The sequence below is a fragment of the Callithrix jacchus genome, chromosome 2, assembly GCF_049354715.1.
Source record: "Callithrix jacchus isolate 240 chromosome 2, calJac240_pri, whole genome shotgun sequence".
NCBI lineage: Eukaryota > Metazoa > Chordata > Mammalia > Primates > Cebidae > Callithrix > Callithrix jacchus.
Window position 1 is genome coordinate 82,317,150 of NC_133503.1, and position 26,344 is coordinate 82,343,493.

General features: G+C 44.9%; 1 long non-coding RNA gene and 1 pseudogene across 1 annotated transcript; one reads left to right on the forward strand and one right to left on the reverse strand.

Annotated features, from left to right (window-relative positions):
* Window positions 1–7,316: 7,316 nt before the first annotated feature.
* LOC118148816 (uncharacterized) lies at window positions 7,317–16,527 on the reverse strand. The gene is made up of 3 exons (XR_004735816.3): window positions 16,424–16,527; window positions 11,657–11,937; window positions 7,317–8,338 (listed from the first exon to the last, which is right to left on the reverse strand). It is a non-coding gene; the product is annotated as an uncharacterized LOC118148816 (long non-coding RNA).
* Window positions 16,528–20,008: 3,481 nt separating this feature from the next.
* LOC100400354 (pancreatic progenitor cell differentiation and proliferation factor pseudogene) lies at window positions 20,009–20,370 on the forward strand (annotated as a pseudogene).
* Window positions 20,371–26,344: the final 5,974 nt, after the last annotated feature.

Consider the following 26,344-nt stretch of genomic DNA (forward strand, 5'->3'; position numbering starts at 1 on the left):
GTAATCCAAGCTATTTGGAAGGCTGAGGAATTGCTTGAACTCAGGAGGCGGAGGTTGCAGTGAGCCTAGATTATGCTACTTTACTCTAGCCTCGGCAACAGAATGAAACTATCTCAAAGAAAAAAAAAAGTAAACAAAACATAATGGATTCAAGTTAGATGTAGCTAAGAATCTGTAGCTAAAATTAGACTGGGAGATAAAATATGACATTTAAAACAGCGTGGTAAATTGCTTCTCAAGGCACAGTCACTTGGGTTACTTCTCTTTCCTCTTCTGCCACCTGCGGGAGAATGGGGTCTTAAAGAAATAGAAAGACCCTAGGATTTCAACATGAAAAAAATATATATATTTGAAAGAAAAAAATGAAAAAAGATTAAAAATTTTTGAAAGAAAAAAATGTTAAAAAAAAAAAAAAAAAAAAGAGGAATAGAAAGGCCCTCTTGGATGAGACAGGGCCAGGATGTCAAACCAATGTCAGAGTAATCTATTTTTAAAAAACAGGGCTACCAGCCCCCAAAGACAATTTCAAAGGAGGGCTTTCAGTGCAGTCTTCTATAATTTCAGAGTAGAGTACTGCTTTCTTGCCCACCACACCCAGGCTATTCTATTTTCTTTTTCTTTTTTTATTGAGTTGAAGTTTCACTCGTCTCTCAGGCTGGAGTGCAATGGCGTGATTTTGGCTCACTGCAATCTCTGCCTCCCACATTCAAGTGATTCTCCTGACTTAGCCTCTTGAGTAGCTGGAATTACCGGCAGCTACCACCACACCTGGCTAATTTTGGGGGTTTTATTTGTTTTTGTTTTTTGAGATGGAGTTTCGCTGCTGTTACCCAGGCTGGAGTGCAATGGCACAATCTCAGCTCACCGCAACCTCCGCCTCCTGGGTTCAGGCAATTCTCCTGCCTCAGCCTCCCCAGTAGCTGGGATTACAGGCATGCGCCACTATACCCAGCTAATTTTTTGTATTTTTAGTAGAAACAGGGTTTCACCATGTTGACCAGGATGGTCTCAATCTCTTGACCTCGTGATCCACCCGCCTCGGCCTCCCAAAGTGCTGGGATTATAGGCATGAGCCACCACGCCCAGCCGAATTTTTGTATTTTTAATAGAGACAGGGTTTCATCATGTGGGCCACGCTGGTCTCAAACTCCTGACCTCAAGTGATCCACCCACCTTGGCCTCCCAAAGTGCTAGGACTGCAGGAATGAGCCACCATGCCTAGCCTCTATTTTATTTTTCAACAAACTTGAAGTTATTCTGCCCAGATCTGCTTCAGGGCTCAGAAACCCGTATCCCTGCTGTGGGGAATGTCAGTGGGTGAATCAAATGGAACCTTTCTCAAGGCCTTTTCAGAGGCAGCCCTAAGCCAGTGATGGGCTGCAGGGGTTGGGGGCACAAAGTCCTGTTTTTCTTACCTCAATTTGGCATGATGCTGAAGGACCATCACAACTCCAGAGCTCATCACAGAACTATAGATCAGGCTGAGGCCTCAGCTGCAACTGAATTGTGGATTTCTAAGGCCTTTGGTCCCAGGCAGCCCCAGGAAGGGAGCCCAGCTGGACAGGCAGCAGGACCCATGCCTCCCAGTGCCCAAGGACCAAGAGCAACAGGTGGACAGCCTTGATCAAGAAGTATTCTGAAAGATGGTCAGGCCAGGGTACTCCAAGGGTACATAGCTCTTCCCTCAATCCACCCCCCAGTAAATAAGCACAAAACCTGGCCACTGCAGTCTTAGCCCCCCAGGATTCCCTGACAGGCCATAGAGAACTCCCAGAGCCCTGGGGACAGCTGCACTGGTCCCACATTAAAAAAAGAAAAAATGCTGCCTTCCTCACTTTCCTGCAGGTGTTATCTTTGGAGAGCACTTCTCAATAAATCTGCTGCACTCATTTCTGTCTCAGAGTTTGATTCCCACAAACTCAAGCTAAAATACTTGGTTTAAAAAAAAAAAAAAAAAGAGTCGGGCCAGGCGCGGTGGCTCACGCCTATAATCCCAGCACTTTGGGAGGCCGAGGTGTGTGGATCACAAGGTCAAGAGATCGAGACCATCCTGGTCAACAAGGTGAAACCCCATCTCTACTAAAAATACAAAAATTAGCTGGACATGGTGGTGTGCGCCTGTAGTCCCAGCTACTCAGGAGGCTGAGGCAGGAGAATTGCTTGAACCCAGGAGGCGGAGGTTGCGGTGAGCCGTGCCATTGCACTCCAGTCTGGGTAACAACAGCAAGACTCCGTCTAAAAAAAATAAAAATAAAAAAATAAAAAATAAAGTCGGCCGGGCGTGGTGGCTCACTCCTATAATCCCAGCACTTTGGGAGGCTGAGGCGGGTGGATCATGAGGTCAAGAGATCGAGACCATCCTGGTCAGCAAGGTGAAACCCCATCTCTACTAAAAATACAAAAAAAACTAGGTAGGCATGGTGGTGCGCGCCTGTAGTCCCAGCTACTCCGGAGGCTGAGGCAGGAGAATTGCTTGAACCCAGAAGGCAGAGGTTGCGGTGAGCCAAGATCGTGCCATTGCACTCCAGTCTGGGTAACAACAACAAAACTCAGTCTCAAAAAAAAAAAAAAAAAGTCAGCTGGGTGCGGTGGCTCACGCTTGTAATCCTAGCACTTAGGGAGGATGAGTCAGGCAGACTGCCTGAGCTTGAGAGTTTGAGACCAGCCTGGGCAACACAGTGGAACCCCCATCTCTACTAAAATACAAAAAAATTTTAGCTGGGCCTGGTGGCAGGTGCCTATAGTCCCAGCTACTCAGGAGGCTGAGACAGGAGAATCGCTTGCATCCAGGAGGTGGAGGTTGCAGTGAGCCAAGATCGTGCCCTGCACTCCAGTGTGGGTGACAGAATGAGACTCCATCTCCAAAAAAACAAAAACTAAAATAAATTTTAAAAAACCAAAAGAAGTTTCCTTCCACTCTTATTTTCCAGCCACCCATTTTTTTTTCCAGAATCAATAATATTTATCAGTTTGCCATATATACTTGCAGAGATATTCCATGCAGTTACAAACATATATGCAGGGATTGTCTCTCTTTTTTTTTTTTACACAAATGATAGCTTACTACACAAATCACTCTGCACTTCACCTTTTTCTTTTAATCATATATCTTGCAAAGCTGCCTTATTATTTTTAATGGATGTTTATAACAGATGTCTCACAAGTTATTTGGCCATTACTCTATTATTGTTTATATTAAGTTGTTTTCAGTCTTTTGCTATTACATACCATATTACTACATACTATAATCTTGTCTATGTGTCTTTTTAGAAGTATGTGATCACATCTCTGACATACATAGCTAGAAGTAGAATTGGTTGGTCAGAGCATGTGCCTTTAAAATAATAATAGATGTTGTTGCCAAACTGCCCTCCCTGGAGGGTGATATATGAGAATACTATTTCCTTATACCCTAGTCAACCCCTGAGTTATTTGCCTTTTTTTCCCCTAAGGGTCAAAGCATGATAATCTTTTTGATCTTTATCAATCTCACAAGAAAGGAAATTGTCAGCAGAGAGCAGTTGCTCACTCCTATAATCCCAGCACTTTGGGCGCCACGGTGGGTGGATCACCTGAGGTCAGGAGTTCAAGACTAGCCTGACCAACATGGTGAAATCCTGTCTCTAATAAAAATACAGAAATTAGCCTGGCATGGTGGCATGTGCCTGTAATCCCAGCTACTCAAGAGGCTGAGGCAGGAGAATTGCTTGAACCTGGGAGGCCGAGGTTGGGGTGAGCCGAGATCGAACCACTGGACTCCAGCCTGGGTGACAGAGCAAGACTCCAACTCAAAAAATAAAAATAAAAAAGGAAATTGTCTAATTATACCTTTAACTTGCTCTTTTGAATGACATTGAATGTCATGTTTAAAAGGCATTCATAGTTGTTTTGTGTGTGTACATGCATAAACGATTTCTTCAAACCCATTGCTCATTGTTCCGTTGGGCTGCTGCTGTTGTTTCTTACCGATTTGTAGAAACTTTTTTTTTTTTGGGGGACGGAGTTTCACTCTAGTCACCCAGGCTAGAGTGCAGTGGTATTATCTCAGCTCACTGCAACCTCTGCCTCCCCCGTTCAAGTGATTCTTCTGCCTCAGCCTCCCGAGTAGCTGGGATTATAGGCATGTGCCACCACACCCAGCTAATTTTTGTATTTTTAGTAGAGACCATGTTGGTCAGGCTGGTCTCGAACTCCTGACCTCAGGTGATCCACCCGCCTCAGCCTCCCAAAGTGCTGGGATTATAGGCATCAGTCACCTTGCCCAGCCTTGGAACTGTTTATATATTAGGAAACTTAGTATTCTAATATGAACTACAACAATTTTTTCAGTTTGTCATCTTTATTTAGACTTGGCTTGTGGTAGTTTTTGCCAGGCTAATTTTTTAAATGTAGTTTAATATATAAACCTTCTATAGATTTGTATTATAAGGATACCAGGAGAAAAGGGCTTTGAGATTTGTTTTTGAACATAAACTCAATATTTTATTGTCTTCATAAAAGATGACACTTAGAACTGGATCACTTGGCCGTTTCTCTTCTTATCTCCTCCCAGTTCAAAATGTTTGCATCTTTTTTTTTTTTTTTTTTTTTGAGACGAAGTTTCGCTCTTGTTACCCAGGCTGGAGTGCAATGGCACGATCTTGGCTCATCGCAACCTCCGCCTCCTGGGTTCAAGCAATTCTCCTGCCTCAGCCTCCTGAGTAGCTGGAACTACAGGCGCGCACCACCATGCCCAGCTAATTTTTGTATTTTTAGTAGAGATGGGGTTTCACCTTGTTGACCAGGATGGTCTCGATCTCTTGACCTCGTGATCCACCCGCCTCGGCCTCCCAAAGTGCTGGGATTACAGGCGTGAGCCACCGCGCCTGGCCTGTTTGCGTCTTTTAATAGCCAGCATTCTCTTAGATCTGCAGCTGGGCTCAAAGCCTTAGCACAATCTTCTTTGTAGTTTTAGCCTTTTTCCAGAAAATCGGCTTAGTTTGCCCACCATAGCCACTCAGCTTCCTGTCATAACGCTGCTTTCCCTGGGCATACAGAGAAGCCTTGCCCTTCTTGTACTGTGTCACTTTGTGGGGTTGGTGCTGCCACACTTCTTACAGAAAGTCCGGTGGGTTTTTGGAACGTTCACCATGTTTGCGTGAGCACTAATGGCACGGAAAGCAGGGCTTTGAGATTAAATCTAAAGTGTGCTAGAAAGGACTATTCTTTTGTTTGTTTGTTTGTTTGTTTGTTTGTTTGTTTGTTTGTTTGTTTATTTCAAGACAGAGTCTCTGTTACTCAGGCTGGAGTGCAATGGTGTGATCTCAGTTCATTGCAACCTCCACCTCCTGGGTTCAAGAGAGTCTCCTGCCTCAGCCTCCCAAGTAGCTGGGATTACAGGTACACACCACCATACCCAGCTAATTTTTGTATTTTTAGTAGAGACAGGGTTTTGCTATGTTGGCCAGACTGGTTTCAAACTCCTGACCTTAATGATCCCCCTGCCTTGGCTTCCCAAAGTGCTAGGATTACAGACATGAGCCATCGCACCTGACCTAGAAAGGACTTTTTCAATGAAAATATTGAATAAGATTAGGACTGTTTTTAAGTTGTCACTGATAATATAATAATAATATGTCTTCCCTCCAACCTGCCTTCTAAAACTTGTTCCTCCCATAGTCTACCACATTGTGGTAAATGCCAACTTTATCCTTCTAGTTGATAAAGGATAACTGAAATTATCCTTGGCTCTTCTCTTTCTCTCACATCCTGTATTTTACCCATCAGCAGATCTTGTCAGTTCTACCTTTAAAATATCTCTAGAGTCTGACTTCTTTTCATAACCTTGCCTACCACCCTGGTCTAAGCTACCATCACAGATTATGGTAGAGGCTCCTAAAATGATTTTTCCTATTTCATTCATTCATTCATTTGGTGCCGATTTTTCTGTTTCTATCCGGGTCTTTCCACAGTTTACTCTCAAGAAGTCAGAGAGCTCCTCGACCCTTCCCTCAGATGGAGGTCTCGCTCTGTCGCTGAGGCTGGAGTGCAGTGATCCACCCACTTCAGCCTCCTTAAATGCTGAGATTTTAGGTACAAGCCACCATGCCTGGCCAAGAGCTCCTTTTAAAATACAATTCAGGCTGGGTGCAGTTCATGAGGAATTTTTCCCCATGACCCAGGCTGGGTGTGGTGGCTCACACCTGTAATCCCAGCACTTTGGGAGGCCAAGACAGGTGGATCACCTGAGGTTAGGAGTTCAAGACTAGCCTGGCCAACATGGTAAAAACCCATGTCTACTAAAAATACAAAAAAATAGGGGACATGGTGGCAGACACCTGTAATCTCAGCTACATAGGAGGCTGAGGCAGGAGAATCACTTGAACCTGGGAGGCAGAGCTTACATTGAACTGAGATCTTGCCACTGAACTCCAGCCTGGGCAACAAGAGTGAAACTTTGTCTCAAAAAAAAAAAAAAGAAAGAAAGGAAAAAGAATACAATCCACTCTGCTCAAAAGCCTGCAAAATCTTTCCATCTAACTTAGGGCAGAAGATGAAGCTCTCATAATGGCTTATGGCCCACTGAGATCCTCTGACTCGTCTCCCACCACACACTGCTCTCATTGTTATTTATTACTTGAACACAGCAAGCTCTGGCCCCTGGGCCTTTGCGCATCTCCTACCCCTCTCTGAAATTCTCTTCCCTTAGCAGCTGCAAGCTCATTCCTTCACCCCTTTCAGGATTTTTCTCAAATGTCACCTCTCAGTGGGATCCTCTGTAACCACCTTGTTCAAAATTTCACCTCCCCTCTAACCACTTTGGTACTCCCTATCCCCCTTTCCACTCTACTTCTCTCCACAGCTCACGTATCAAGTGACAACCTATATATGTTGCATATCAATTGATTGATTGATTGTCTTTCTCCCTTACTCCTGCGCTCAATTTAAGCTCCTTGAAGGCAGTAGTTTATTTCTGTTTTGACCATTTCTGTCCCTAGCCCTTGAACAGTGCCAGTCACAAAACTATGATCAAATGGATCTGGAATTGTACCCAAAGGATTTATTTATCTAATTCAATTCCACAAAAGAGTACTGAAAAATAGCTATGTGAATGGCTCTATGCTTAAAATAGTGAAGGTTGTGAAGAAAACCAAAACCAGACCTTACCCATATGGAAAAAGTTTCCAAGGAGAAAAGACATTGGAGATTCTCCTAAAAGCCGGAATAAAATTAGAGTAAAAAGGAAAGGCAGCCCTTTAAGGTAGAAAACATAAGATGAAGAAAGATACTTATGTAATTATGAAAGCTCAAGCTTTTCCAGGTAGTTCTCTTAGAACCATGTGTATGACATTGGTACTAAGAAATTAATGCTGGATGGCCAGGTGCTGTGGCTCATGCCTGTAATCCCAGCACTTTGGGAGGCCAAGGTGGGTGGGTCACTTGAGGTCAGGAGTTCAAGACCAGCCTGAACATGGTGAAGCTCTGTCTCTACTCAAAAAAAAAAAAAAAAAAAAAATTAGCCCAGCATGGTGGCACCTGCCTGTAATCCCAGCTACTCAGGAGGCTGAGGCAGGAGAATTGCTTGAACCTGGGAGGTGGAAGTTTCAGTGAGTCGAGATTGTGCCTCTGCTCTCCAGCCTGGGCAAGAGAATGAGATTTCATCTCAAAAAAGAAAGAAAGAAATTAATGCTGGAAAATTAAGCAAGCTAAAGCTTACTTTTAAAATATGCCAGGATAAGGTTATATTTAATTACATATGCAGTAGGGAACCATTGAGAAGAAATGAGCAGAAATAAATATGATGAGAAATAGGTTTAAAATGAATAGCCTACAAGCATGTCAAGATGCCTTGGGGCTAGAAAGGCTATCAGAGTCTCATGCTATGGTGTCAGTGAGAGAGCCTGAAATAAGTGGTGGCAATTTTAGAAAGGACTGATATGAAAACCCTGTGTACATTGACTAGACATAAGTTGGCAAGTGAATGGTTATAGAAGGTAAAAGAAGACAGAGGGCATGGAGATTTTAAGTCCAGGTGATACTAGTAGCATGTGCTAGATGCTATTGGTTCCTAATGGAACAGGTCTTAGATTCTCCAACACCTCTGTCTTAGTCTATTCACAGTGCTATGAAGAAATACCTGAGACTGGATAATTTATAAAGAAAGAGGTTATATTTGGTTCACAGTTCTGCAGGCTGTATAAGACGCATGGCACCAGCATCTGCTTCTAATGAGGGCCTCAGGAAGTTTCCACTCACCACAGAAGGCGGAAGGGATCAGGCATCACATGACATGAGAAAGGAAGCACAAGAGCGAGGGGAAGGTACCAGGCTCTTTTTAAGAGCCAGCTCTTGAGGGAACCTAGTAGAGCAAGAGAGAACTCACTCATTATTGTGAAGATGGCACCAAGCCATTCATGAGGGATTTGCCCCCATGACCCAAACACTAGGACCCACTCCAATATTGAGGATCAAATTTCAACCTGAGATTTGGAGAAAAATATCTAAACTATATTAATCTTCTCTAGTGGTTTGATGCATTTTTCTGTAATGAGATTTTGAAATCATTCCCCGGATCCTCAGCAGAGAAGGCCAGCAACACCCGAGGTCTCAGTTCTTAAGGAAATCACTGTTACTTTTTTTTTTTTTGATGAAGTCTGACTTGGTCACCCAGGCTGGAGTGCAGTGGAGCGATATTGGCTCACTGCAACCACCACCTCCAGGGTTCAAGTGATTCTCCTGCCTTAGCCTCCTGAGTACCCGGGATTTCAGGAATGCCCCACCATGCCCGGCTAGAGACGGGGTTTCACCATGTTGGTTAGGCTGGTGTTGAAATCCTGACCTTGTGATCCATCTGCCTCGGCCTCCCAAAGTGCTGGGATTACAGGCATGAGCCACCATGCCCAGCCTGTTCCTTTTATGCTAGTAATAGGAATACATAGATTAAGCACTGAAGAGCCAGGTTTGTGGTAAATTGAATGGAGCAAAATGCTTCACAAAGAGGGGGATGAGACGATCTGTCTTTTCTGTCCCTTTAAAGCCTTATGGGATGGCATTGCTCAAGCTGCAGCTGAGCCGTGGAATTTGACAAAAACGTGCATGGCTATTTGGCAAGGCATCATCCAACAGCTGAAACTGAATCTATAGCTGCTCCAGCCTCTGAGGATTGCTCATTGTCCTCACTTGTGGGAAAGTCAGCCCAATGGAAACATGCATTTTACACAATGGGTGAGATATAGGCAGCCCAGAAAAAGTCAGAGACCCAGATGCTTTCCAGTCCCTTCCCAGCCCCTTCCTTGCCTACACTCAGCCTAGATTTCTTTTTTCTTTTTTGAGATGGAGTTTTGCTCTCGTTGCCCAGGCTGGAGTGTAATGGTGCAATCTCAGCTAACCACAACCTCTGCCTCTCAGTTTCAATTGATTCTCCTGCCTCAGCCTCCTGAGTAGCTGGGATTACAGGCATGTACCACCACAGCTGGCTAATTTTGTATCTTTAGTAGAGACAGGGTTTCTCCATGTTGGTCAGGCTGGTCTCAAACTCCCAGCCTCAGGTGATCCGCCCGCCTCGGCCTCCCAAAATGCTGGGATTATAAGCATGAGCCACTGAGCCCAGCCCCTAGATTTATTACACAGGCATCAAGAGATTAGACAAACGCCTTGTCCTGTACAAAACAAACAAACAAACAAACCAAAAAAACCCATGTGGGGCCGGGCGCAATGGCTCACGCCTATAATCCCAGCACTTTGGAAGGCCAAGGTGGGTGGATCATGAGGTCAAGAAATCAAGACCATCCTGGTCAACAAGGTGAAATTCCATCTCTACTAAAATACAAAAATTAGCTGGGCATGGTGGTGCACCCCTGTAGTCCCAGCTACTCGGGAGGCTGAGGCAGGAGAATTGCCTGAACCCAGAAGGTGAAGGTTGCGGTGAGCCGAGATCGCGCCATTGCACTCCAGTCTGGGTAACAAGAGCGAAACTCCGTCTCAAAAAAAAAAAACAAACCATGTGATTCAGAGAAACAGAATGTTAGAAGACTTTACATTTACCAGGAAAACAGATTTTGGAAATTTTTCTTTAATAATCTTGTGCCTTCCAATGACTTTTTTAGGTTTGTCAATTTTCAAAAAATGATTGCTGAAACCAGAAAATAAGATTTTATTGGAACACAGCCATACCTATTTGCTTATAAAGGAATTAAAACTTCAGGCCAGTCTCGGTGACTCTACAGCTGTAATCCCAGCACTTTGGAAGACTGAGATGCGTGGATCACGAGGTCAGGAGTTCAAGATCAGCTTGGCCAAGATAGTGAAACCCTGTCTCTACTAAAAGTACAAAAATTAGCCGGGCATGGTGGCACATGCCTGTAATCCCAGCTACTTGGGAGGCTGAGGCAGAGAATTGCTTGAACCTGGAAGGTGGAGGTTGCAGTGAGCCAAGATCAGACCACTGCACTCCACCCTGGGCAACAGAGCCAGACTCCTTCTCAGAAAAATAAAAAAGGAATTAAAACTTCAACAGCTTGTAGCTTAACGTTGAATTCATTCTTGGCTTGGGCTACAGGTCACTGATGGTGGCCACGTACCCTGGAGTGTTTCTTGGTATTGCCAAACACAGCCATTTCCCAGTGGACTTCCTTGGCCCCATTTTCCACTGTGAAAGATAAATCACCCCCAATTACTGCCTTAATTGAATGGAATATTTGAGGTATTTGAGTCGGCATGATTATATCTAGCATCAAAAGCAAAGAACCTAGTGTCTTTGACTCATCTCCAAATGTTAAATTCCAAAAATAAAAGATACTCAGTGATTAAATAGTTTATTGTAAGTTAAGTTTACTGCAAAATTTAATGCACTGAAGTTCTGTGCTCCCACTCCTCCCAGCATATATAGAACTCTTGCTGTACATTTCTTGAAGAAATACACTATAGATAATTATTAAACATCAGAGCTAGAAAGGCTCTTAGAGGTTCCATTTTCCTCTCTAACATTTCATCTTACAGTTGATAAAACTGAGGCTCAGAGAGGTAAAGTTACATTTTACCACTAGGCAGAGTGGCTCATGCCTGTAATCCCAGCACCTTGGGAGGCCAAATCACCTGAGGTCAGGAGTTCGAGGTGCCTGGCCAATATAGTAAAACATGTCTCTACTAAAAATAACAAAATTAGCCTGGCCTGGTGGCAGGAGCCTGTAATCCCAACTACTTGGGAGGCTGAGACAAAAAAATTACTTGAACCCAGGAGGCGGAGATTGCAGTGAGCCAAGACCCCACCACTGCACTCCAGCCTCGGTGACAGAGCAAGATTCTGTTTAAAAAAAAAAAAGGTTACATTTTACCAAACCCTATAACAGGCTGAGAAGAATCTAGTTCCTCTCAGCCATGGGCTTTTGAGCTCTATCATGTTTACAATAGGATAGGTAAGCAATACTGTTAGCAGTATGATCTTTCTGCAGAATAACTCATAAACAATATAGTCATTTTTCAGAGGAAATGCACCAGAGAATCTGGATCAGAAGAAACCTTTGGAAACACACAGTTCAACTTTCTAGTACATCAGAAATTCCATTAGAGTTTGTAGGTAGAGGGTATACTAGTTAGATTAATACCCCTCTTGCTGCTGTAAGAAAACAACTTCTAAACCTCGGTGGCTAAACAAAACAAAAGTTTATTTCTCACTCACTTAACCATACAGATGTTCCTGACTGGTGGCAGCCTTCCATGTGGTGATTCAGGAACCCAGGCTCCTTTAATCTGATGGCTCCTCCAGCTGTAGGATTTCCTCTGCAGGCAGGATGAAGGGCAGAGAAAGAATAAGTAGAGAAAGCTTCTTAATCTTCTTAGTCTTGAGAGACTACATTTCATTTCCTCTCACATTCCACTGATGAGAACTATCCACATGGCCCTGTCAAGTGGCAAACAGGCTGGGAAATGCAGTTCATGGCTGGACACGGCCTGCGGGCACTGTGGAAGCAAGAGCACAAATGTTTGGTGAACACTTCCGGAAGCAAGGGGCTGGGCCTCTCCCCCTACATCCATCAGTCACTGGCCCAGATTATCTGTGGGGTGGGGAGCACGTTAATCTTTCAGTCATCTGTGGCTTAGGCAGCTCCCTTCAGCCAAATCCAAGTCTCTGGGGAGGAGCACATATGTAAACCATTAGCAGCCCATGCTGGCACATCAGCCTGTGTAGGGGGATTTACAAGGGCACCAATAGCATCTGCAACAGTCTACCGTTTGTACCATTCAGCTCCAAATGTTTCTTTTGTTAATGTCAGTCCATCTGGCTGCAGGTTGTCTGGAATTCTGGCTGGTGCAATTTCTGGGTCCGTATAAGAGAAAGACTAGCGGAACAATCTTAACAACCCCGACTGCTGCAGCTGGTCCCGAGGCTATAATAAATCCAGTGTTGCCCAGGATGAATTGTTGCTCTTTGCAGAATGAAAGGGGTCTGATCTAATCATTTTGCCACCAAGTAGCAGGTTGGTATTCTCAAGTGGCTGTACTGCCTGGAGGGCTCAATCTTGCTCTTTGCTCCTGTGGCTGGACACTCAGCAGCAACATAACTGGATCAGCATTGTTGAGAGGGAACCCATGCAGCTCAACTCACACATAACCCGAATTGCTGCCACCACAGCTACTCTGCTTATAGGCCACTGTGCAAGCACTGTTGTGGCTGAGGATAGAAGCTAGCCGGCATATCTACTACGTGACTTAGCTTGTTTAGAACCTTACTAGCAGTGCATGATCCCTGGTGGACATTAGCTGGCATTTCTTGCCCACTCCCATCAATCAACTCACAGGCTTCTCCAGGCATTCTTTTTTTTTTTTTTTTTTTTGAGACAGAGCCTTGCCCTGTCGCCCAGAGTGCAATGGTGCCATCTCAGCTCCCTGCAACCTCTGCCTCCTGGGTTCAAGCAATTCTCCTGCCTCAGACTCTCAAGGAGCTGGGATTACAGGTGCATGCCACCATGCCCAGCTAATTTTGTATTTTTACAAAATACAAAGTTAGAGTAGAGACAGGGTTTCACCATGTTGGCCAGGCTGGTCTCAAACTCCTAAACTCAGACCTTGCCCTCCCAAAGTGTTGGGATATCGTGAGCCACCATGCCAGAGCTGGTTTTTTGTTGTTATTGTTTGTTTGAGATGGAGTTTCGCTGTGTCACACAGGCTGGAGTGCAGTGGCAAAAATCTCAGCTCACTGCAAACTCCATCTCCTGGGTTCAAGTGATCCTCCTACCTCAGCCTCCTGAGTAACTGAGGATTACAGGCATGCACCACCACACTCAACTAATTTTTGTATTTTTAGTAAAGATGGGGTTTCACCATGTGGGCAAGGCTGGTCTCTCACCATTTTGGTGAGGCTGGTCTCAAACTCCTGACATCAAGGGATCTGTCCACCTTGGCCTCTCTCAAAATGCTGGGATTACAAGCATGAACCACTGCACCCGGCCCTAAAGCTGTTTTTTGAATAGTGTATAGTTCTGTTGCCAGTGGCATGGCCTTGCCCCAGAACCCTTCTCATTTGCCCTGAGATTCTCGTATTTGAGCTTTTCAAATATTTTAAATTGCATCTTTATCTACTACAGATATATCTACTACCTTAGAATCTCCTTGGTCATATAGCCCAAGTGGCAATGTTTCTTGCAGTGCAAACTAAATCTACTATAGAGCCTTTTTTAAATCTGAGTTTCATTTAAACTGGTAACTTTAAGGCTGGGTGTGGTGGCTCACACCTGTAATCTCAACACTTTGGGAGGCCAAGGTGGGCAGATCACCTGAGGTCAGGAGCTTGAGATGAGCCTGACCAACATGGTGAAACCCTGTCTCCACTAAAAGTACAAAAATTAGACAGGGATGTTGGTGTGAACCTGTAATCCCAGCTACTAGGGAAGCTGAGGCAGAAGAATCGCTTGAACCCAGGAGGTGGAGGTTGCGGTGAGCCAAGATTGCATCGTTGCATTCCAGCCTGGGTGACAAAAGCAAGACTCCATCTCAAAAAAAAGTAATAATAATATAAATAAATAAACTGGTAACCTTCATTATCATCTAATAAATGGATCAAAGAAGTGCTCCCTAAATGTGATATATACCTCCAATATGCATAGTGGCCTACCATTCTCTTTGCTTTTTTCTTAGTGGTAGGGAATGGAAGGCACAATAGCTTGTCCTTTGCCAGAGAGGACTTGTCCTGGCATGCCTCAGACACCGGACCCCTATGAACTTCACTAATGCATGCGCAGACTCCTTCAAGGGCTGGCTTGTCTTCTACCTTCTGAAGTGCATGTGTCTTATCAGCAATCCAGGGTCCTTCTTATCATGCTCACTTATCAATGTAACTGCTGAATGTGAAATTCCGTGGAATGGCCACATGATCTTGGTCCCTTTGGACTGCATTGTGATGGAGAATAGGGGCATTAACATAGTCCTGGCACAAAGTCATGAATTATTCAGTTACATTAATTTATATTTATATAGTTGCCAGTTCAATAGATACCCACTGCATATCAAAGTCTATGTTCATCTGTTCTAGTAAAAATACTACTTCCAGTCCAAGAGCTTTAATTGGGGCTACTATTTGTTGAGTTTCTGGTAGTCCATGTCATCTGGCACAATTCTTTGATTTTTACAGAAACCAAGTTATTGAATTAAATGAGGATATGTGAGAATCATTGTCTCCGAATCCCTTAATCTTTGAAGATGGTACTAATGTTTACTGTTCCACTAGGCTACAATATTGTTTTCATGATATTGCCATTTGTTGACTTCAGTGGTTTTATTTGTTTGTTTGTTTTTTGTTTTGAGACAAGGTCTCACTCTGTCACCCAAGCAGGAGTGCAGGGGCACAATCATGGCTCCCTTTAGCTTTGACATTTCTGGCTTAAGCAATCCTCCCACTTCAGCCTCCTGAGTAGCTGGGACTATAGGCATGCAGCAACACATCCAGCTAATTTTTGTATTTCTTTTTTTTTTTGAGACGGAGTTTTGCTCTTGTTACCCAGGCTGGAGCACAATGGCACGATCTCGGCTCACTGCAACCTCCGCCTCCTGGGTTCAGGCATTCTCCTGCCTCAGCCTCCGGAGTAGCTGGGATTATAGGCACGCGCCACTATGCCCAGCTAATTTTTTGTATTTTTAGTAGAGACAGGGTTTCACCATGTTGACCAGGATGGTCTCAATCTCTTGACCTCGTAATCCACCTGCCTCGGCCTCCCAAAGTGCTGGGATTACAGGCTTGAGCCACCGCGCCCGCCTAATTTTTGTGTTTTTTTTATAGAGATGGGGTTTCACCATCCCAGACTGGTCTCAAACTCCTGGGCTCAAGCAATCCTTCCACTTTGGCCTCACAAAATGCTGGAATTACAGGCATAAGCCATCGCACCCAGCCTATTTTCAGTTTTTAAACTTCTTATTTTGAAAGAATTACAGACTCACAAGAAGTTGAAAAAACAGTACCGTGGTCCTGCATGCCCAGGTTTCCCATTTTCTCCACACACTCAAATGCCAGAGCCATTCCACAATTTAACACAAATTTTTTTTTTTTTAAGACAGAGTTTCACTCTGTCACCAAGGCTGGAGTGTTGTGGTGTGATCTCAACTCATTGCAATCTGCCTTGAAGTGATTCTCCTGCCTTGGCCTCCCGGGTAGCTGAGATTACAGGCATGTGCCACCATGCCTGGCTAATTTTTGTATTTTTAGTAGAGACGAGGTTTCGCTACATTGGTCAGGCTGGTCTTGAACTCCTGACCTCAGGTGATCCACCCACATCGGCCTCCCAAACTGCTAGTTTAACACAACTTCTAACTACTCTTCATCCCCAGTAAACAAACTATAGGTGAACAATTTAGCAATTGCATCATCACAATAAATAAACGGGGTTCTCACTGCCATCTAGTGGACGAATGATTCAATGTCCAAATCTGAATCTAGTCCGTTTCTAGGCCTACTTCTGCACTACCTTTAGGTTATGTCCCCTGTGGGTAAAAACTGAAGCAAGAAATTCTTGCTTCGGTGATTTCAAGAAGAAATCTGGGAATAAGAAAAGTAGAAGACAGCAGGGGAAAATTTAGGCAAAGGTATGACTTCAGAAGTTTAGCCTCTGGCCGGGCACGGTGGCTCACACCTGTAATACCAGCACTTTAGGAGGCTGACACTGGCCGATCACTTGAGGTCAGGAGTTAAAGACCAGGCTGGGCAACATGCTGAAACCCTATCTCTAGTACAAATACAAAAATTAGCTGGGTATGGTGGTGCATGCCTGTAATCCCAACTACTTGGGAGGCTGAGGCAGGAGAATCACTTGAACCCAGGAGGCAGAGGTGGCATTGAGCTGAGGTCACACCACTACACTCCAATTTGGGCAACAGAGTGGTGAGACTCAGTCAAAAAAAGAAAAGCTAGTTTAGATTCCACCTGATCCCACAGCAAGCCCTTAACTGTTAATCGTACCACAGAAGTTGTCCCACCCAGAGCCAAGGAAGCTGCTATATCCCTTCATCAGTGAATCTTTGGCCCTGGCTCCCCAGCAGGAGAATGGAACCTCTCAGCCATCATCTCCAGGACCACTTCCAGGGGAGGAGGCTCCTCTCAGCCAACAACACTCCTCTGTGAAAGAACAATGGCCTGAGCCATTAGCAGCCAAGGCCCCTAGTAGCTGGAGGATGAATGCACAGCCTGGTGAGGAGATATGGGTAGGGCGCCCAGCAGCATCTGCTCTACCTTCCTGAGAAGATAACATTCAATTTAAAAACTGAACAATGTGGCCAGGTGCGGTGGCCCACACCTGTAATCCCAGCACTTTGGGAGGCTGAGACTTGAGGTCAGGAGTTGGAGACCAGCCTGGACAACAGAGTAAAACCCTGTCTCTACTAAAAATACAAAAATGAGCCAAGTGTGGTGGTGTGCACCTGTAATCCCAGCTACTCCAGAGGCTGAGGCACAAAGATTGCTTGAACATGGGAGACAGAAGTTGCAGTGAGCTGAGATCGCACCACCGCACTCCAGCCTGGGTGACAAGTGAGATTCTGCCTCAAAAAAAAAAAAAGAAGAAAAACTGAATGATGCCAGGCATGCTGGCTTATACCTGTAATCCCAGCGCTTTCGGAGGTTGAGGTGGGAGGATCACTTGGGCCTGGGAGGTCGAGGCTGCAATGACAGCCTGGGTGACAGAGTGAGACCCTGTCTCAAATTAATGCATAAATACATAATACGTAAATAACTGAATGTTAAGAAAGAGGCAGCCATGTGACAATCTCAGGAAGAGGCTGTTCTAAGATGGGGACAAACTCAAGCTATTTGAAGTACAGGACAAAGGTCAACATCAATGGAATGTAGTGAAACAGAGGAAACAGAGAGAAACTGGGCTTGTGAATCTTTTTTTTTTTTTTTTTTTTATGGGGGAAGGGGAGGTGCCGGGTGAGAGTCAGGGAACTTTTTTTTTTCTTTGAGACAGGAGTCTCACTACATTGTCCAGGCTGGTCTCCAACTCCTGGCTCAAGCAGTCTTCCTGCCTCAGCCTCCTCAGTAGCCGGGATGACAGGTGCATGCCCAGCTGTGGGTTTGTGAATCCAAGAGGGCGGTGTGAGATAATTGCAGTAGGTGGCTTTTATTCTGACTACTGCTTCCTTAGGGCACTTTATATCTCCAAAGCAGGTTGACAAAGTTATTCATTTTCTAAATAAATAAGTGATTCGGCCGGGCGCGGTGGCTCACACCTGTAATCCCAGCACTTTGGGACGCCGAGGTGGGCAGATCACAAGGTCAAGAGATCAAGACCATACTGGCCAACATAGTGAAACCCTGTCTCTACTAAAATATAAACAATTAGCTGGGCGTGGTGGCGCGCATCTGTAGTCCCAGCTGCTTGGGAGGCTGAGGCTGGAGAATTGCTTGAACCGGGGAGGTGGAGGTTGCAGTGAGAGGAGATCGCACCACTGCACTCCAGCCTGGCGCCTGGTGACAGAACGAGACTCTGTCTCAAAATAAAATAAATAAGTGATTCATGCTGGGAATTGCTTTTTTAATATGAGAAATGAGAGTCATAGTATTAATTTGATTTGTACTGAGACACGAAAGTTTGAGTTAGTGAGTTACATGATTAGACATGTCATTCCTACTTGGATTAAAAATACACACATAGTTCATAGCTTGTTCTAAATGTATCAGGTCTTAAATATTGCCACTCTCATGAATCTTTAGAAGATAACAAAGCAAGTCCAATCTTGACCTTGGGTTCATTGTCTATTCCCTCCTACTTGGGCTGTATTTAAGTGAGCCACTTCTGAAGGGGAAAACAGATTAGTCATACTAAATGTTTCATTCAAAAACTTCACCATAAAAGAAAGCTCCCTACATCTTACTACTTCTGCCACCACACCTTGATTTCTTTCATTTCTTTCTTTTTTTTTTTTTGAGACAAAGTTTTGCTCTTGTTGCCCAGGCTAGAGTTCAATGGTACAACCTCGGCTGACTGCAATCTTCGCCTCCTGGGTTCAAGTGATTCTCCTGCCTCAGCCTCCAGAGTAGCTAAGATTACAGGCACTTACCACCACGCCCAGCTAATTTTTTGTATTTTTAGTTGAGACAGTTTCACCATGTTGGGCAGGCTGGTCTTGAACTCCTGACCTCAGGTGATCCACTTGCCTCGGCCTCCCAAAGTGCTAGGATTACAGCTGTGAGCCACCGTGCCTGGCCGATTTCTTTTCCTCTCCGTATCACCATCTGTCTTTTTAGAAAAATGTTTTATTCCCTTTTATTTATTTTTTATTTTTTAAGATGGGGTTTCACCATGTTGGTCAGGCTGGTCTTGAACTCTCAACCTCAGGTGATCTGCCCGCCTCGGCCTTCCAGAGTGCTGGGATTACAGGCGTGGGCCACTGCACCCGGCCTATTTCCTTTTATTGAAGGTTAAAATAACTTTCTTCAATACTGCCTTCCTGACCTCCTTTATAAGGATAACTCCCAAGTGCAATTCAGCTCTTCTGCCACGGGTCCAACCTGTGTCCATGTGCCCAAGTCTCCATTGTGTACTTCATTTGCTTCAATATAAAATGTCACGAGCAGCCCTTATTCTCCATTCACGTGGCTTTGATGTGAATCTGGTACTTCTTACCTGGATGTGTTTCCAAACACGTGTCCTTTTCTCTTTGTTTCCAATTCATCCTTTGAACTACTACCAGATTAATTTTTGTCAAATCCTGTTCTGATCCGAAACATCCTTTCTAATCCACAGTAACCTATGTCAATCACTTTTTTGGGGGGGGGGGTTAAATTTTTTTTTTTTTTTTACAGAATGGATCACTTAGATTTCTTATCTAACAGTATCTTTTATTATTCTCCAACAGAAAACTTCTGGCCCAGGATGTTTTCACCTTCCCATAAATACAGTGTTTTGTTCTGTTTGTTCTTTTCTTCCTCATTGCCTCTATTCGTGCCTCTCATTGCCTCTGTTTTTCCTCATGTAGAAAGTCCACTGCAGTTTTCATTTCCTCAAATCCTTTTCTTTTTAACAGAGATGGGTTTTCACTATGTTGCCCAGGTTGGCCTTGAACACCTGGACTCAAGTGATCCTCCCACTTTGGCCTTCTGAGTACCTGGAACTAAAGGTATATGCCACCATGCCCAGCTCTAATCTCCTAAAATCCTGTGCCCTCGGCCAGGCATGGTGGCTCACGCCTGTAACCCCAGTACTTTGGGGGGCGGATCACGAGGTCAGGAGTTCGAGACTAGCCTGACCAACATGGTGAAACCCCCGTCTATGCTAAAAATACAAAAATTAGCTGGGCGGTGGCACATGCCTGCAATCCCTCCACTCAGGAGGCTGAGGCAGGAGAATCGCTTGCATTCGGGCGGCGGAAGTTACAGTGAGCCGAGATCGCGCCACTGCACTCCAGCCTGGGCCACCTTGTAGCGGCCTCCCGCGGTGTCCTCTGCAAGTGGGCTCCATGGCCTAGCGCCCCGTCCCTGCCACCCGTGATCGTGCGCCGAGGCCAGGAGGGGTCGCCGCCCAGGCCCCACCAGCCCGCAAGCCAGAGCATGGCGGTCATCCCCTCCAGCGGCTCGCTTGGGGCCACCCACGAGTACTGCCGGCGCCGCCTGGGTTCCACTTCCAGCAACAGCCCCTGCGAGTACCGAGTGCCCCACGGAAGCCATTCCCCACTCTCCGGCTATCCCCAAGGCTGACCCGGGTCACTGGTGGGGCAGCTTCTTTTTCGGGAAGTCCACCCTCGGGTTCCTGGCCACGGTACTGGAGTCTGCTGGGCACCCGGAGCCAACAACCCTGTTTCCCCGCCCACCAAGCCTAGCGCAGCATGACCACCTATGGCCTGGCTCAAGACGCCCCAAGAAAGCAGCCAGGTGGTCAGTCCAGCACAGCCAGCGCTGGGACCCCGTCCTGACCTGAGCGGTGACCACCAGCCCAAGATCTGCAGAGGCGCTAGGCCACCACAGCCCCTCCCGCACCCCCCCCACCCCCTACCCCTCACCCTGTAGATTAGCTGGGTGCAGCCTCCACATCCACACTGCAGACACGAAAAGGAGTGAGGGCCCCGCTCTCCACGGCCCAGCCTGGCCACAGCACTGAGGAGCTTTCCCCACACCTGCAACTGTGCACCTGGCACCAAGCGGAAAATAAACTCCAAGCAGCCACCAAAAAATAAATTGGAACCCACTCTGACTCTTTGGCCCACAAATGCTTCTCCCTCCTCTGACAGGTAGCACCAATCAGAGATTTCTTGCCTGGTAAACACTTAGGATAAAATGCACAGGCGATTGCTTGAAAAAACTATGGCACAACCATTATCTTTGTCTTCCAATACCTGAATGACAATGAACCTTCCTGTACTTGAAAATAATTCTTCAAGGCTGGGCGTGGTGGCTCACGCCTGAAATCCAAGCACTTTGGAGGCCAAGGTGGGTGGATGACTTGAGGTCAGGATTTCAAGACCAGCCTGACCAATATGGTAAAACCCCGTCTTAAAAAAAAAAAAAAAAAAAAAAAAGAAGAGAAAATAATTCCTCAATTCCCCAGAAAGACCAAAGGATGAACAAGTTTATAATCCTGACAAAAGAGGAAAGAAAGAAAGAAGGAAGGAAGAGAGGGAAGAAGGAAAGAAAGAAAAGGAAGGAGTTATCATTTTGAAGATATGAGGCCCCAATCTTTAGGAAAGTGACTCATGGATATAGAAAAGAGAAACTGTATTTAACAAAAACAAACTCACAGAGCTTATGATCTTGCAAAGCGCTGGTCTGGCCTGGCAGGGTGGATCATGCCTGTAATCCCAGCACTTTGGGAGGCCAAGGTGGGTGATTACCTGAGGCCATGAGTTCCAGACCAGCCTGGCCAACATGGTGAAACCCTGTCTCTACTAAAAATACAAAAAATTAGCTGAGTGTTTCATGTTTGTAGTCCCTGCTACTCCAGAGGCTGAGGGAGGAGAATTGCTTGAGCCCGGGATGCAGAGGTTGCAGTGAGCTGAGATCCTGTCACTACACTCCAGCCTGGGCAACAGAGTGAGACTCTGTCTAAATAAATAAAAAACCAAATAAATATATAAATAGTGCATTACACTGAGTGAGAAAAGCCAGTCTCAAAGGTTATATGCTATATAATTCCATTAATATTATGTTTCCAAAGTGGCAAAATTATAGTAATAAAAAACAGATCAGAAGTGGCCAGAGAGGACAGGAGTTGTGGTTTACACCTCTAATCCCAGAACTTTGGGAGGCCAAGGTGGGCAGATCACTTGAGGTTAGGAATTTGAGACCAGCCTGACCAACATGGTGAAACCCCATCTCTACTAAAAATGAAAAAAATTAGCTGGGCTTGGTAGCACACACCTGTAGTCCCAGCTACTTGGGAGGCTGAGACAGGAGTATCACTTGAACCCTGGGTGGTAGAGAGTGTAATGAACTGAGATTGTGCCACTGCACTCCAGCCCTGGTGACAGAGTAAGACTCTGTCTCAAAAAAAAAAAAAAAAAAAAAAAAGAGGCCGAGCACGGTGGCTCACGCCTGTAATCCCAGCACTTCAGTAGGCCAAGGCAGGTGGATCACGAGGTCAACAGATCAAGACCATCCTAGTCAACATGGTGAAACCCCGTCTCTACTAAAAATACAAAAAATCATCTGGGCATGGTGGCGCATGCCTGTAATCCCAGCTACTCAGGAGGCTGAGGCAGGAGAATTGCCTGAACCCAGGAGGCGGAGGTTGCGGTGAGCCGAGATGGCTCCATTGCACTCCAGCCTGGGTAACAAGAGCGAAACTCCATCTCAAAAATATATATATATATATAGAAGAAAGAAATGGCCAGAGGGTGTGACTGTCAAGGGGTAACACAAGGGAGTTTCTCTGTGGTAATGGAACGATTCTGTATGATGATGGTGGTGATGAGTACTTGAAGCTTCATTTGTGATAAAATTTCATAGTATGTGCCAAAGAGTGCATGTAAAAACCGGTGAAATTTAAATAAGTTTGATACCACTCTTCCCAAATTATTAGTATTTTACCAAAATCAGTTTCCTGGGTTGGACAGTTTACTATGGTTATGTAAGATATTATCACTGGGGGAAGCTGGGTGAAGGGTAAATAGGAAGTGTCTGCACTATTTTTACAACCTCTTGTGAGATTTTTTTTTTTTTCCAACAGGAGTTCTCATTCTGTCACTCAGACTGGAGTGCAGTGGTGTGATTATAGCTCACTGTAGCTTCAGCCTCCCAAGTAGCTAGGACGACAGACACACACCACCATACCCAACTAATTTAAAATTTGTTTAGAGATGAGGATCTCACTGTTGCCCAGGCTAGTCCAAATTCCTGGGCTCAAGTGATTCCTCTGCTTCAGTCCCAAATCACTGGGATTACACATGTGAGCCACCAACCCTGATAAATCTTAAATTATTTTAAAATATAATGATATTAAAGGGGTGGGTCATGGTGGTTCATGCCTGTAATCCCAGCACTTTGGGCGGCCAGTGTGGGCAGATCACGAGGTCAGGAGTTTGAGACCAGCCTGGCCAACATGGTAAAACCTCATCTCTACTAAAAATACAAAAATTAGCTAGGTGTGGTGGCGTGTGCCTGTAATTCCAACTACTGGAGTGGCTGAGGCAGGAGAATCACTTGAACTCGGGAGGCAGAGGTTGCAGTGAGCCGAGATTGCACCATTGCATGCCAGCCTGGGTGACAGAGCAAGACTCTATCTAAAAAATTTTAAAAAGTTATTAAGGAAAATAAGCGGTGTGTGTGTGTGTGTGTGTGTGTGTGTGTGTGTGTGTGTGTCCCCAAGGGAGACAGAGAGAGAGAGTTAAAAAATTCCAAAGACTCCAGACAGAGGGCAGTACATTTTTCTCCTTCTGGTGATCTTTAGGGAAAAAAAACAAAAACTGATTTCAAAGCCTTTGCTAATTCTTCATGCTGCTGATGGTAGAGACTAGGTCTAAATGGCTGTTTTGTTTTGCTAAGAAAAGCATCTAGAAGAATTTTCTTGGTGGTGCAAAGATCTGGAGGGCCCAAATTATCTACTTCATTGTGTGCAGGAGTCATATTTGAAAATTATTTTTGTGTTTGGGAAAATGTTTGCTGCTCTTAGATTGGATTTGAATTTCATCATTGCTGAAAATTATTGCTCATCTGGGCTTGGGGTGTGTGCGTGTGTGTGTGTGTGTGTGTGTGTGTGATTTGCCCAAGGCCTATCTATAGGAGACAAGAAGTCCCTAGAGAGAATAAAGAGTCATGCTTTTTCCTCACACTGACAGAGAACAAAGAGAATGCTTTCTTTTGTTAAATGCCTGTTTGTTTTCCATTTGAAAGATTGGAGCCTGGCCAACATGGTGAAATCCTGTCTCTATCAAAAAATACAAAAATTAGGCCAGGCATGGTAGCTCATGCCTGTAATCCTAGCACTTTGGGAGATGGAGGGGGGCAAATCACTTGAGATTAGGAGTTCAAGACCAGCCTGGCCAACATGGTGAAACCCTGTCTCTACTAAAAATATATACAAAGAAATTAGGCCAGGTATGGTGGTGCACCTATACTTGGTGTAGTAGGTGGTGTAATCCCAGCTACTCTGGAGGCTGAGGCAGGAAAATCACTTGAACCTGGGAGGTGGAGGTTGCAGTGAGTCAAGATCGCATCACTGCACTCCAGCCTGGGTGACAGAGTGAGACTCCATTTCAAAAAAGCAAAAAAACAAAGATTAACCAAGTGTGGTGGCACACGCCTATAGTCCCAGCTACTCAGAAGGCTGAAATGGGAGAATTGCTTGAACCCAGGAGGTGGAGGTTGCAGTGAGCTCAGACTGTGCCACTGCACTCCAGTGTGGACAACAGAGTGAGACCCTATCTCTCCCCAAAAAAATGGATTGCTCATTTTTTTCTTATTGATTTAAAGGAGTTTTTCATACATTCTGAATGGGAGACTTTGGATGTATGTATTCCGCATGTCTTCTATCAGTCTATGGCCTTCCTTTCACTCCCTTAATCTTATGATGAAGATAAGTTTTTAGTTTTAATCTATCTTTTATGGTTAGTGCTTCTCCATGAAGTCTAAACAATCTTTTTGCTAAGCTAAAAGTCTTTATATACCAGTTGCCTTGGCCCGGCATGGTGGCTCACGTCTGTAATCCTAGCACTTTGGGAGGCCAAGGCAGGTGGATCACTTGAGGCCAGGAATTCGAGACCAGACTGGGAAACATAGTGAAACCCCATCCTTGCTAAAAATACAAAAATTTGCTGGGCTTGGTGGTGCATCCCTGTAATCCCAGCTACTTGGAGGGCTGAGGCACAAGAATCACTTGAACCTGGGAGGTGGAGGCTGCAGTGAGCTGAGATCACACCACTGCACTCCAGCATGGGTGACAAAGTAAGATTCTGTCTCAAAAAAACAAAAACAGAAAACAGTTGCCTCGATTGACTCAGAATATATTCCCTATGATCTACCAGCCTCTGGGTCCAGTACTGAGGACTCAGCACTCTGTATTTGGTGGTGGAGAATGATTCTTCTCTCTGTTTCTAGACCATTCTCTTTTCAAAAGCTAGGCCTGAAAGCGTTTAGAAAGGAGCAGTAATCAAAATAATTGACACAGTGTCCAGCACTAGTATTCATCAGTCAGAATGAACACTGGTCATAAACAGCATGTATTAGTGAAATAGCAACATCATCAACCTGGCTTATAGGAAATGCAAGCTATTTACCTGTGATCAAATTTATTTAAATCTTCATCAGCTAAGTGGGCTGTGGCTGTGATTATTATAAACCAAAAAGTATCTGAGACAGGTCTCAATCAATTTAGAAGTCGATTCTGCCAAAGTTAAGGACATGCCTGGAAGAAATAAACATGAAATCACAGGAACAGTTTGTGGTCTGTGCCTTTCTCCAAAGATGATGTTGAGGACTTCAATATTTAAAGGGGAAAAATGGGCTGGAGGGGAGACGGGAAGGGTATGCTGGTCTACATGTTGCAAGAGAAAAGGAACAGGGAGGATAATATTCAATTATGTATTCATCTTGCTCTCAGTAAATTATAAGTCAGCACTTTACATAAGAGAAGGTGAACATAGGGTAGCTACCTATAGAGATATTTAACCTTTTATCTGTAGCTATCTGCTTAGGAACAAAAGGAAAGGCAACGTGTGTGTGTGTGTGTGTGTGTGTGTGTGTGTGTGTGTGTGTTTGAGACGGGGTCTGTCTCGCTCCATCACCTAGGCTGAGTGCAGTGGCATTATCTCGGCTCACTGCAACCTCCACCTCTTGGATTCAAGTGATTCTCCTGCCTCAACCTCATGAGTAGCAAGGATTACCACCCACCATGCAAGGTGTATACCACCCACCATGCCCAGCTAAAGGAAAGGCAACTTCTTTTTTCTTTTTTTAAAGACAGGGTCTCACTCTGTCACTCAGGCTAGAGTGCAGTGATGTGATCTTGGCTTACTGCAACCTTCACCTCCCGGGTTCAAGTGATTCTCCTGCCTCAGCCTCCTGAGTAGCTGGAATTATAGGGGCCTGCCATTGCACCTGGCTATTTTTATTTTTTTTCAGTAAAGATTGGGTTTCACTATGTTGGCCAGGCTGGTCTCAAACTCCTGACCTCAGGTGATCCACCCACCTCAGCCTCCCAAAGTGCTGGGATTACAGACATGAGCCACCACTCCCGGCTGAAAGGCAACTTCTTGAATGACTCAGCTTTCAACTTAGTTTTTTTCTTTTGGCAAAGTGAATTGATGTCCCAAGTTTTCATTTTCCTTTCATCACACTACCTTTGTGCAAATAAGGGTCTTTAAGGAAGTGCTGTATGTAGCCAGCTTCTTGCTAGCAGCACTTCCTACACACAAAAATAAAGAATGACATTTTCTTCCTTTCTTCCTGCTTTCCTTC